This window comes from Canis lupus, chromosome 9, assembly GCF_011100685.1.
Source record: "Canis lupus familiaris isolate Mischka breed German Shepherd chromosome 9, alternate assembly UU_Cfam_GSD_1.0, whole genome shotgun sequence".
In the NCBI taxonomy this organism is placed as follows: Eukaryota; Metazoa; Chordata; class Mammalia; order Carnivora; family Canidae; genus Canis; species Canis lupus.
In genome coordinates this window covers 35,025,414-35,038,103 of record NC_049230.1, presented here as the reverse complement: position 1 = coordinate 35,038,103, position 12,690 = coordinate 35,025,414, and the positions used below count along the sequence as shown (strand labels likewise).

At 36.5% G+C, this 12,690-nt stretch overlaps 1 long non-coding RNA gene across 1 annotated transcript in view; it reads left to right on the top strand.

Moving 5' to 3' along the window:
* The window catches only part of LOC119876611, a 31,177-nt gene extending 21,121 nt beyond the window's left edge, over window positions 1-10,056 (top strand). The window contains exon 3 of the long non-coding RNA XR_005364060.1: window positions 9,420-10,056. This is a non-coding gene — a long non-coding RNA (uncharacterized LOC119876611). The remainder of the gene's footprint in view (window positions 1-9,419) is intronic.
* Window positions 10,057-12,690: the final 2,634 nt, after the last annotated feature.

Sequence of the window (12,690 nt, the reverse complement as noted above, 5' to 3'; positions counted from 1 at the left end):
TGGAAGTCAACCACAAGAAAAATATCTGGAAAGACCACAGATACATAGAGGTTAATTAAACATAGTGTTAATTAAACAATAAAATAAGAAATAAAAAAGTTCATGGAAACAAATAAGAGTGAAAACACAACAGTCCAAAACCTTTGTGATGCAGCAAAAGCAGTTCTAAGAGGGGAGTTTATACAGGCCTACCTCAAGAAGCAAGAAAAATCTCAAATAAACAACCTACCCTTATACCTTATACCTATAACCAAAAGGAGCTAGAAAAAGAATAAACAAAACCTAAAACCAGCAGAAGAAAAGAAATAATAAAGATTAAAACAGAAATAAATGATGTAGAAACTAAAAAAACTATAGAACAGATCAGTGAAACCAGGAGCTTATTCCTTGAGAAAAATCAATAAAATTGATAAACCTCTAGCCAGGCTATCAAGAAAAAAAAAAAAAGGAAGGACTCAAAATCACAAAAGAGAGAAGACATAACAACCACCACCTCAGAAATACAATTATGAGAGAATATCATGAAAAACTATATGCCAACAAATTGAGAAACCTAGAAGAAATAGATAAATTCCTAGAAAGATATAAAATACAGAAAGAAAAGAAAAATTGAACACACCGATAATCAGCAAAGAAATTGAATCAGTAATCAAAAACTCCCAAAAAACAAAAGTCCAGGACCAGATAGCTTCACAGGCAAATTCTACTAGATGTTTAAAGAAGAGTTAATGTGTATTCTTCTCAAACTATTCCAAAAAATAAAAAAAGGGAAACTTCCAAATTCATTCTATGAGGCCAGAATAATCCTGACATCAAAATCCGATAAAGACACCACAAAAAAAGGGAACTAGGGGCCAATATCTCTGATGAATATAGATGTAAAAATCCTCAGCAAAATACTAGCAAACAAAATCTGACAAACATTAAAAAATCATTCACCAAGATAAAGCGGGATTTATTCCTAGGTTGCAATGGTAGTTCAATATTCACAAATCAATCAACATGACACATCACAAAAATAATAGAAAGGATAAGAACCATATGAACAACAACAAAAAAAAAGAACCATATGAACAGTTCAATAGACAGAGAAAAATATTTGACAAATTACAAAATCCATTCATGATAAAAAAAACTCTCTGAAAAATAGGTCTAGAGGAAATATAGCTCAACATAATAAAGACTATATATGAAAACCCACAGCTAATACCATCTTCAGTGGAGAAAAACTGAAAGTTTTTCCCCTGAAGTCAAGAACAAGACAAGGATATTCACTCTCATCACTTTTATTCAACATAGTCCTGGAAATCCTAGCCACAGCTATCAGGCACCAAAAGAAATAAAAGATATTCAAATTGGTAAGAAAGAAGTAAAACTTTCACTATTTGCAGATGACATGATACTATATACAGAAAACCCAAAAGACTCAACCAAAAAAAAAAAAAAAAAAAAAACCCTGCTAAAATTGATAAATGAATCCAGTAAGCTGTCGGATACAAAATCAATGTACAGAAACCTGTTGCATTTCTATATATCAATAATGAAGCAGCAGAAAAAGAAATTAAGAAAACAATCCCATTTACAACTGCACCAAAAATGATAAGATACCTAGGAATGAACCTAACAAAAATAAAAAACCTGTACTTGAAAACTTTAAAATATTGATGAAAGAAATTGAAGATGACACAAAGAAATGGAAAGATATTCCATTCTCATGGATTGAAAGAACAAATACTGTTAAAATGGCTATACTACCCAAAGCAATCTACACATTTAATGCACTCCCTAACAAAATACCAACAGCATTTTTTACAGAAATAGAAGAAATGATCCTAAAATGTGTATGGAACTGCAAAAGACCCTGAATAGCCAAAGCAGTTTGGAAAAAGAACAAAGCTGGAGGCATCACATTTCCAGACATCGAGTTATATTACAAAGCTGTAGTAATCAAAACAATATGGTACTAGTACAAAAACAGACACATAGATCAATGAAACAAAATAGAAAACCCAGAAATAAACCCACAATTATATGGTCAATTAGTCGTCAACAAAGCAGGAAAGAATATCCAATGAGAAAATGATAGTCTCTTCAACAAATGGTGTTGAGAAAACTGGATAGCAACATGCAAGAGCATGAAACTAGACCCACTTTCTTATACACAAATTCAAAATGGATTAAAGACCTTAAGACCTAAAACCATAAAAATTCTAGAAGAGAATACAGGCAGTAACTTTTCTGACATTGGCCATAGCAAATTTTTCTAGATATGTTCCTGAGGCAAGGGAAACAAAAGCAAAAATAAAGTATTGGGACTACATCAAAATAAAAAGCTTCTGCATAGCAAAGGAAATAGCAACAGGGAACCTACAAAATGGGAGAAGATATTTTCAAATGACATATCTGATAAAGGGTAGTATCAAAAATATATAAAGAGCTTATAAAAAAGATATATGTATATTCAAATTCATAGCAGCATTATTCACAACAGCTAAAACATGGAATTAACCCAAATGTCAATTAGTAGATGGATAGATAAGGAAAAGTTGTATATACATACAATAGAATATCATTCACACTTCAAAAGGAATATACATTACAACATGGATGTATTTTGAGAACATAAGTGAAGTAAGCCATTCACAAGAAAAATTAAAAATTACAAAAAAAAACCAATTTCGGTATAATTCCACTTAGATTAATGCTTAGTGAAAATCATAAAGGCAGAAAGTAGAATGGTGGTTGCCAGGGATTGGGGCAGATAAAATAGAGAGTTATTGTTTAATGGGTATAGAATTTCAGTTTTATAATATGAAAAGAGTTCTCAAGATAGATGGTAGTGATGATAGCACAACAGTGTACTTCATATCGCTGAACTTAAAAGTGTTTAAGATGGTAAATGTTATGCAGAAGACTGAAATTGGACCACTTTCTCACACCATCCACAAAAATAAATTCAAAATGGATGAAAGATCTAAATATGAGACAGGAAACCAACCATCAAAATCCTAGAGGAGAACACAGGCAGCAACCTCTTTGACCTTGGCTGTAGCAACCTCTTGCTAGACACATCTCCAGAGGCAAGGAAAACAAAAGCAAAAATGAACCACTGAGACTTCATCAAGACAAAAAGCTTCTGCACAGCAGAGGAAATAATCAACAAAACTAAAAGGCAACCGACAGAATGGGAGAAGATATTTGCAAATGGCATATCGGATAAAGAGCTAGTATCCAAAATACATAAAGAACTTATCAAGATCAATGCCCAAATAATAAAAAAATCCAGTTAAGAAATGGGCAGAAGATATGACAGACATTTCTCCAAAGAAGACATACACATGACCAACAGACACACAAAAAGATGCTCAGCATCACTCATCAGCTTGGAAATACAAATCAAAATGACAGTGAGATATCACCTCACACCTGTCAGAATGGTTAAACCGAACAGCATGGGAAACAAAGGATGTTGATGAGGAGGTAGAGAAACGCTCTTACACTGTTGGTGGGAATGCAAACTGGTGCAGCCACACTGGGAAACAGTATGGAGGATTCCTCAAAAAGTTAAAAACAGAACTACCACATGACCCAGCAATTGCACTACTAGATATTTACCCCAAAGATCCAAAATTGTGATTTGAAGGAGCATATGCACCCCAATGCTTATAGCAGCACTATAATCAACAACAGCCGAGCAATGGAAATTGCCCAGATGTCCATCAACTGATGAATGAATAAAGAAGATATGGTGTAAATATATATACAATGGAGTAGCGCTCAACCGTCAAAAAGAATGAAATCTTGCCATTTGCAACAACATGGATGGAGCTAGAATGTATTATGCTAAGTTTAAATAAGTCAGTCAGAGAGAGACAAATACCATATGATTTCACTTATATGTGGAATTTAAGAAACAAAACAGATGAACATAGGGGAAGGGAAAAAAAAGTGAGGGTAACAAACCATAAGAGACTTTTAACTATAGAGAACTGAAGATTGATGGAGGGAGGGAGGTGAGGGATGGGCAAAATGGGTGATGGGTATTAATGAGGGCACTTGTGATGAGCACTGGGTGTTTTATGTAAATAATGAATCACTAAATTCTACACCTGAAACCAATTTTACCGTATATGTTAACCAACTAGAATTTAAATAAAAACTTGAAATAAAAAGTGAAAGGAACAAAATGCTCTGAGAGAAAAGTATGAATTAGTTTAGATTAGGAAATAAATAAAGGCCAGCAAGGCACATAGTTGATAGAGAGAAGTATTCTAGGTGGAGTAAGCACCGTGTTTTAAGTTCCTGAGTTAATAAGGAGCTTATTATGTTCAAGAAGCTAAAAGAAGGCCAGAATTGCTGGAACTCAGTGAGCAACTAGGGAGCATGCTGTAAAACAAGATTGGAGAAGATATCAGGAACCAGATTATAAAAGGTTTTATAGACTCTTTTGAGGATTTAAAATTTTCTTCTTTTCTTCTAAGAGCAATGCGAAGAAATTGAAGAATATTGGACTGAGGAATCTAAAACTCAGATTTGAGTTTTAAAAGATAACTGTGGTTGCAATATGGAGAATAGTTTAGATTTGAGGATGATAAAAGCAGAACCATGAAAGGTCTTTTTTTTTTTTTTTCATGAAAGGTCTTGTAATGGTCTGGGTAAGAAAAGATGGTAGCTTAGATTTGGGGGTGATATCAGAGTAGCTGCATAAAAGTGAATAAATTCAAGATCCATTTTGAAAGTAATTAACAGGACTGAATAAAATGTGTGAGAAAAGAGAGATTGAAGATATAAGAACCAACTTTGGTTGACTTAAATGAAAAGGGAAATTAAAAAATTAAGGACATCAAACAACTCACCAAATTGATTAAAAGGTGAGAGAATTAGGATTAGAAATGATGGAGCAAGGGGATCCCTGGGTGGCGCAGCGGTTTGGCGCCTGCCTTTGGCCCAGGGTGCGATCCTGGGACCCGGGATTGAATCCCACATCAGGCTCCCGGTGCATGGAGCCTGCTTCTTCCTCTGCCTATGTCTCTGCCTCTCTCTCTCTCTCTCTCTCTGTGACTATCATAAATAAGTTTAAAAAAAAATTAAAAAAAAATAAAAAAGAAATGATGGAGCAAGTTCAGCAGAAACTAATTGACAGTTTCATCAGACTACCATCATAGGAATGAAAGAAGCCCAATGATTTTTTCATCTTTTCATCACATGCCCACTACAGAGAAGGGGGTGTCAAAGATGACCTCCTTTCTCAGACAATAGAATTCTCAGAGTTTAAAAGCCTCTGGTTAACTATCCTCAACTGTTAAAAGGGTCTAAAGGATAGAAACAAAAGGTTTCTTTACCCAAGAACTTGAGCTCTTTGTAGACACTTGATTTAAAAAAATTAGATTGTCAGAGAGTACTTTTCTACAAATGTTTTTAATTGAAGTTTGGTTTGCCAACATATAGTGTAACACCCAGTGCTCATCCCATCAACTGCCCTCCTCTGTGCCCATCACCCAGTACCTTTCTACAAATTAAAAATAGCAAATTTTAAAATGAACTGCAGTTCCCAGGCCATATTAATGCACTAGAGGCCAAGTACTTCCAACCATCTACACACACAGTCCTCGTTAGCCCTCTTGAAGACAGAAAAACATTTCTTTAGTTCTCCTATTGAGGGGCACTGAGTGGCTCAGTTGGTTAAGTGTCTGACTCTTCATCTCAGCTCGGGTCTTGATCTCAGGGTTGTGAGTTCAAGCCCCATGTTGCACTCCATGCTGGGCATGGAGCCTACTTAAAAAAAAACAAAACAAAAAAAAACTTTGACTTCAGATTCCTGGTGACCTTTAAATCTAGACAATGTTTTCCTGATCTCTTCTATGTCACCACAAACTCAACATTAAACTTTCCTTCCTACAAAATGTTCTCCCTACTCCCCTCCTATCCTTCCTTCACTGATTCAAGTAAGTGATGCTGTGGAATTTATGGTCTGAACCATTTAGCATTTCTTAGGGGCACTCCATTGACTGGGGTTAACTTTTAGACTTGGGACCTGCTATCTGCAACCAAACAACATCTAGTGATTTATGTACTTGATATTCCATTTAATGAGCATGAGGGGGAAACAGCCTAGTATTCTAGTCAAAAGTCCAGCTATTAGGAGTTCTAGAGAACAAATTCCATATGGAAATTCCTAGACTTTAGAAAACTGGAATAGGTCTTTGTGGTGATGATATCTCTGATCCTCTTTGAAGGAATAGCACCACACATGAAGATGATGGAAGCCATTCTAGTAAACAGGAATCCTTTAACAAACATCTTGTGAGCAGAACTAATGTAAAAAGATGTATCCTTTAATTTAAGAGACTATAGTTGTTTTTAATCTCCTACCCCACAGTCACCTGTTAATGAAACACTTGAAAATGATTTCAGATGCTTTCTTAAGATTACAACTTCTCTTTCCTATCTATAAATGGGGTCTGAACCATGCTTCAGCTGCTCTGTTCATTTACCTAAATCTATCCTTGTCCCTAATCTTATCTTAATTTGTCTTTTCTGGGGATCCCTGGGTGGCTCAGCGCTTTAGCGCCTGCCTTTGGCCCAGGGCGCGATCCTGGAGTCCCGGTATCGAGTTCCGCGTCGGGCTTCCGGCATGGAGCCTGCTTCTCCCTCCTCCTGTGTCTCTGCCTCTCTCTCTCTCTCTCTCTCTCTCTCTCTGTGTGTCTATCATAAATAAATAAATCTTTAAAAAAATTTGTCTTTGCTTTAGTGAGTTCCAGTCTAAATTAATCTCATTGTGAATCCCATTGTTTGTGCATTTTATTGTTGTTTTGAAAATACCTTTTTATGATCCTTGCCATTTGACTAATCTCTGAAACTCCAATGTGTCTGCATAAAACTGCTATTATTAGTTAAGCTTTTGGAAAGTCAAAAGTTATATGCAGACTTTCAACTGTGCAGAAGGACAGCACCCCTAACCTCCATGTTGTTCAAGGGACAAGTGTATTAATTCACTTCTAAAGATATAAGTCTATTAGTAGGCAGATCTAAGAGAGAATATTATACTGGTAATTGATAACTTCCAAATGGTTTTGAAAATCATCATTACAATTAAATCAATTAACAGTTTTTAAAGGAATAATATCTGAAAAGTAATATGCTAGGCAATGGGAAGGATAATAGAAATGTCATGGTTCTTGCCTTCAAATAGCTTACTGTCTGGTGAAGGAGAGAAAAAGATAAACAATTAAGTTCAACATAAGCTTAAATAGGAAGACGAGCCCAAGAAACACATGGTTGTACAGGAGTGACCAGATGAGGCTAGGGAAGATTTCACAAAGGAGTTGGAATACAAGTATATTAATAAGAGCAAACATTTATATAGTATCATGAACTAGGTACTGTTCTAAGTGCTTTGCATATATAGTTGACCCTTGAACAACATGAGTTTGAACTGTGTGAGTCCACCAATACATGGATTTTTTTTTCTATGAAAATATTACAATGCTGTAAATGCATTTTCTCTCTCTTGTGATTTTCTTAATTACATTTTCATTGCTCTAGCTTACTTTAAGGATACAGTATAATAGAGACGCTGGGTGGCTCAGCGGTTGAGCATCTGCCTTTGGCTCAGGTCGTGATCCTGGGGTCCTGGGATCGAGTTCCATGTTGGGCTCCTTGCATGGAGCTTGCTTCTCCTCCCTCTTCCTATGTTTCTGCCTCTCTGTGTCTCTCATGAGTAAATAAATGAAATCTTTAAAAATAAAAAAGGATACAGTATAATATATATAGCACATAAAATGTGTGTTAATTGACTCTATGCTATTGGTAAGTCTTCCAGTCAACAGTAAGCTACTAGTAGTTAAGTTTTTAGAGAGTCAAAAATTATATGCAGATTTTTCAACTGTGCAGAAGGTCAGCACCCCTAACCTCCATGTTGTTCAAGGGTCAAGTGTATGAATTCACTTTCAAAGATATAAGTAGAATTTTAATATATAACTATAGAGGGAAGAGCATAAGTCAAAACACAAAAGCCTTACTCATAAGTAAAAAAGAAAGGTGGGACTAATATCTCTAATACTTTTGGGTTATTTTCCCAAGCCTTAAACACAGGAAGTAGCCTTAAGCCCTTGGGGCGTGGCAACAAAAGCAGGAGTTCAGTATTTCATCACAGAATGCACGAGCATAATCTCCATTTATACATGTACAGAAGACAAGATATTTAGACAATTTGCCTAATGCTACATAAGGAATTAGTATTGAACAATGGATTAAATCTAATTCTACTAATATATTTGATCAGAAGCAGTTAGAATAACCTTTTAGGTAGCTAAATAAGCAGGAGGTAGAATATATAGCTCTTTTAATTTTAGTTAATTCCAAACTATTGTATCCTGCCTGTAACCAAGCATGCTGTCATTTTTTTAAGACCAGGGCCTTTCATTTATCCAAGCGCTGTGGATATTTGAGGCATATAAATTAAAGCTGGTCATTATGGAGATCTCTTTGGGACCACTTACATGAAATAAATTATAGGGTTAAATTTTAAAAAATTAAATCCAAGAAGCCTTCCCAGAAGTTATGTATAAACCATCATTAGGTACATTTTCCATTTTGAATTCTGGTGGATGAGAGCCAATAGGTGGGTGAAGCCAACACAACATACTGCAGTATACTCAGTACTTATATGCTTAGTACTTAAATCTTTCATATTTTTGGTTGAGTAGAAAGCAGCAACTCTCAAGCCAAGTGAGGATAATGAGAGAAAATTTTTGCAGGTAAAAACACCAATTTTAATAAGATACTATAATCATATGATGCTTTGACACTTATCCCCAACTTTTTCCCATTTGTTTGAGAGAGAAAGAGTATGAGTAGGGGAGAGGGGAGAGGGAGAGGGAGAAGTAGATTTCCTTCTTGAGCAGGGACTCTGACACAAGGCTTGATATGAGGACCCCCAGATCAGGACGTAGGCCAAAGGCAGCCACTCAATCGACTGAGCCACCCAGGTGTCCCCTGTCCCTATTTTTGAGTGCATGAAAAGAAAATGTATTTATCTTTGATGCTTTGGTGAAGTATATATAAGTAAATAAAAGTATAATACAAGTATATATAAGTATATAATAATATAAGTATACATAAACACATATATACTTATACATAAGTATATAATGATACAAGTATATATACTTCCCTTTATGCTTGTTTTTAAATCTTCAGGCTTAAGCAGTTTGGTAAGGAGAAACAGTATTAATGCATACTTAGGATAGCTAAAGAGCCAATTCAGAAAACCCATAGTATAAATTGGAATAGATAGAAGCCTAATGTGGCATCTTTCCATGTTGCTTTACTGTTGCTCACTCTGGGAAAATGATGCATTCATAATGTCCTTGGAAGGGTGATGAATTTTTTTTTTTTTATTTTTTTATTTATGATAGTCACAGAGAGAGAGAGAGGCAGAGACACAGGCAGAGGGAGAAGCAGGCTCCATGCACCGGGAGCCCGACGTGGGATTCGATCCCGGGTCTCCAGGATCGCGCCCCGGGCCAAAGGCAGGCGCCAAACCGCTGCGCCACCCAGGGAGCCCGGAAGGGTGATGAATTGAGAAAAATTGTCTTCTGATGAGAGTCTATTTTCAGTGTAATCATTCCTGTGATAAGGAGAAGCTTCGTATCTGCAGTCATTTGACAGACCAAGCAAGTTACCAAGACAGAAACTTTGTCATTTTCTTAGATGGAGACCCAGAAGACAACAAGCAAGGGATAGGGAAAAAATACAATTTCTTTGGATGCCAGAGGGCCCCTGTCCAGCCCTTGTTTATATTCTTCCTTACTAGTTACATTAAAAGGAAAAATTTGATACTGTTGGAAAACAAAATCCTCAAGACCTTCATAAATTTGAACTTTATAAACTGAGGAGGAGATTTCAGAGCAATGACAGGAGTTTTAATAAAGGAAAACAGAATACCAAACCAGGAATTTGAAAATTGAGAAAATTCTCAGTGTTGATGAAAGGTATGGATATGGAGATTTAAGGAACTAATGGAACTGTTTTTCTGTGGAGAGTCTTAGAGCCTTTTGGAAGCATTCTTTCCCTGGCATTCATGTTGAATACAATTCTATTTTTTTCCTGTTCTTGAAATTCTTGGCGCAGTGTCTCATTTGGCAATTGGGACTAATTACATTCTCTTGTTCATTGTAATTAGAAAACTTTGTTTCATTTTGAAACACAAAATTTATGTTTATCCAGAATTACTATATTCCACTATGAACCAATTTGCTGTCATTAGGTTTAAATCAAAATATAAGTCATGTAATTTTAGTTCAAATAGAAATTCCATGACTAAAATTTAACTCCTCAAAAGATGATGATGCCAGTCAGTTTTCAGCAACTAGAATTCAAGAAATAGAAAATTCACTAGATCTGTCTGGCTACAGCTTACTAAAAATGCTTGGGGATTTAGATTCAATCTTTCCTATTTTCTATATTCTTTTATTTTTTTAAATTTTTATTTATTTATGATAGTCACACAGACAGACAGAGAGAGAGGCAGAGACATAGGCAGAGGGAGAAGCAGGCTCCACCGGGAGCCCGATGTGGGACTCGATCCCGGATCTCCAGGATTGCGCCCTGGGCCAAAGGCAGGCGCCAAACCGCTGCGCCACCCAGGGATCCCTATATTCTTTTAAACTCCTATCCCCACTGCTTCCTGGTCATCCCCTGGAATTAAAATAGAAACTCTTGGGATCCCTGGGTGGCGCAGCGGTTTGGCGCCTGCCTTTGGCCCAGGGCGCGATCCTGGAGACCCGGGATCGAATCCCATATCGGGCTCCCGGTGCATGGAGCCTGCTTCTCCCTCTGCCTATGTCTCTGCCTCTCTCTCTCTCTCTCTATCATAAATAAATAAAAAAAATTAAAAAAAAAAAGAAACTCTTATAACTAGCCTCTATTTAATCAACATAATACAAATTAATACTCTCCATTACTTCTATAAATAAAACATACTGGCTCATGCTCATAGCACACTGATAGCATTTAGGTAATATGCCACTGCCTGCTATACACATAGATTTTTGTTCTCATTAGAGAGTGGTAGACATACCAAGAATCAGTTGTGTTTATTCAGCTTGTTTATGCTAGATATACTTGTTATTGTAATTACATAATTTAAATGATTATTATATAAACCATCACATAATTGTCATTTGAAATATAAATGAAAAAAAAAAAACAGTTGTTTCTACAAAACCAAAATCGAATCCTTTGGAAAAATTCAGAAAAAGAAAACGGCTTTAAATTTTTCCATTGGGGGATGCCTGGGTGGCTCAGTCAGTTCAGCATCTGACTCTTGATTTGGCTCAGGTCATGATCATGGGATCAAGCCCAATGTTGGGCTCTGTACTGGGCAAGGAGCCTGCTTAAGATTCTCTCTTTCTCTCTCTCTTCCCCTCCCCCACCACTCGTCTCCATGCTCGCTCGCTCTCTTTTTTTTTAAGATTTTATTTATTTATTAATGAGAGACACGGAGAGAGAGAGAGAGACAGAGACAGAGACAAAGACATAGGCAGAGGGAGAAGCAAACTCCATGCAGGGAGCCTGAGGTGGGACTCGATCCCGGGTCTCCAGGATCAGGCGCTGGGCCGGAGGCGGTGCTAAATCACTGAGCCACCTGGGCTGCCCCTCCCTCTCTCTCTTAAAAAAAAGAAAATTCCACTAGACTAGGGCAAAAAAGAAAAGATTGGGGAAAATCCTAGGTATCTAGCATTCTGCGCTCAGATTGCTTCACAAGCACTTTTTTCTACTTTTTTTTATTGTGGTAGAATATATACAACATAACATTTACCATATTTTTTTTATTTCTTCAAGGCTTTATTTAATTTCAAATTAGTTAACATATAGTGTAGAATTAATTTCATGGGCAGAATTTAGTGATTCATCACTTGCATATAATACCCAGTGCTCACTACATCAAGTGGCCTCCTTCATGCCCATAAACTATTTACTCCTTGCCCCCATCCACCTCCCCTCCAGCAACCCTTAGTTTGTTCCCTATAGTTAAGAGTCTCTTACAGTTTGCCTCCCTGTTTTTATTTCCTTTTATTTTTCCTTCTTTTCCCCTGTTTTGTTTCTTAAATTCTACCATAGGAGTGAAATAATATGGTATTTATCTTTCTCTGACTTATTTCACTTAGCATAATACACTCTAACTCCAACCATGTCATTGCAAATGGCAAGATTTCATTCTTTTTGGTGGCTGAGTAATATTCCGTGTGTGTGTGTGTGTGTGTGTGTGTGTGTGTGTACCACATCTTCTTTATTCATTCATCAGTTGATGGACATCTGGGCAATTTTCATTTTGGCTATTACAGACAGTGCTGCTATGAACATTGGGGTGCATGTGCCCCTTCAAATCACTATTTCTGTATCCTTGGGGTAAATAGTAGTGCAATTGCTGGGTCATGTGGTAGTTCTGTTTTTAACTTTTTGAGGAACCTCCATACTGTTTTCCAGTGGCTGCACCAGTTTGCATTCCCACCAACAGTGTAAGAGCATTTCTCTACCTCCTCATCAACATCCTTTGTTTCCCATGCTGTTAGGTTTAACCATTCTGACAGGTGTGAGGTGATATCTCACTGTCATTTTGATTTGTATTTCCATGCTGATGAGTGATGCTGAGCATCTTTTTGTGTGTCTGTTGGTCATCTGTAT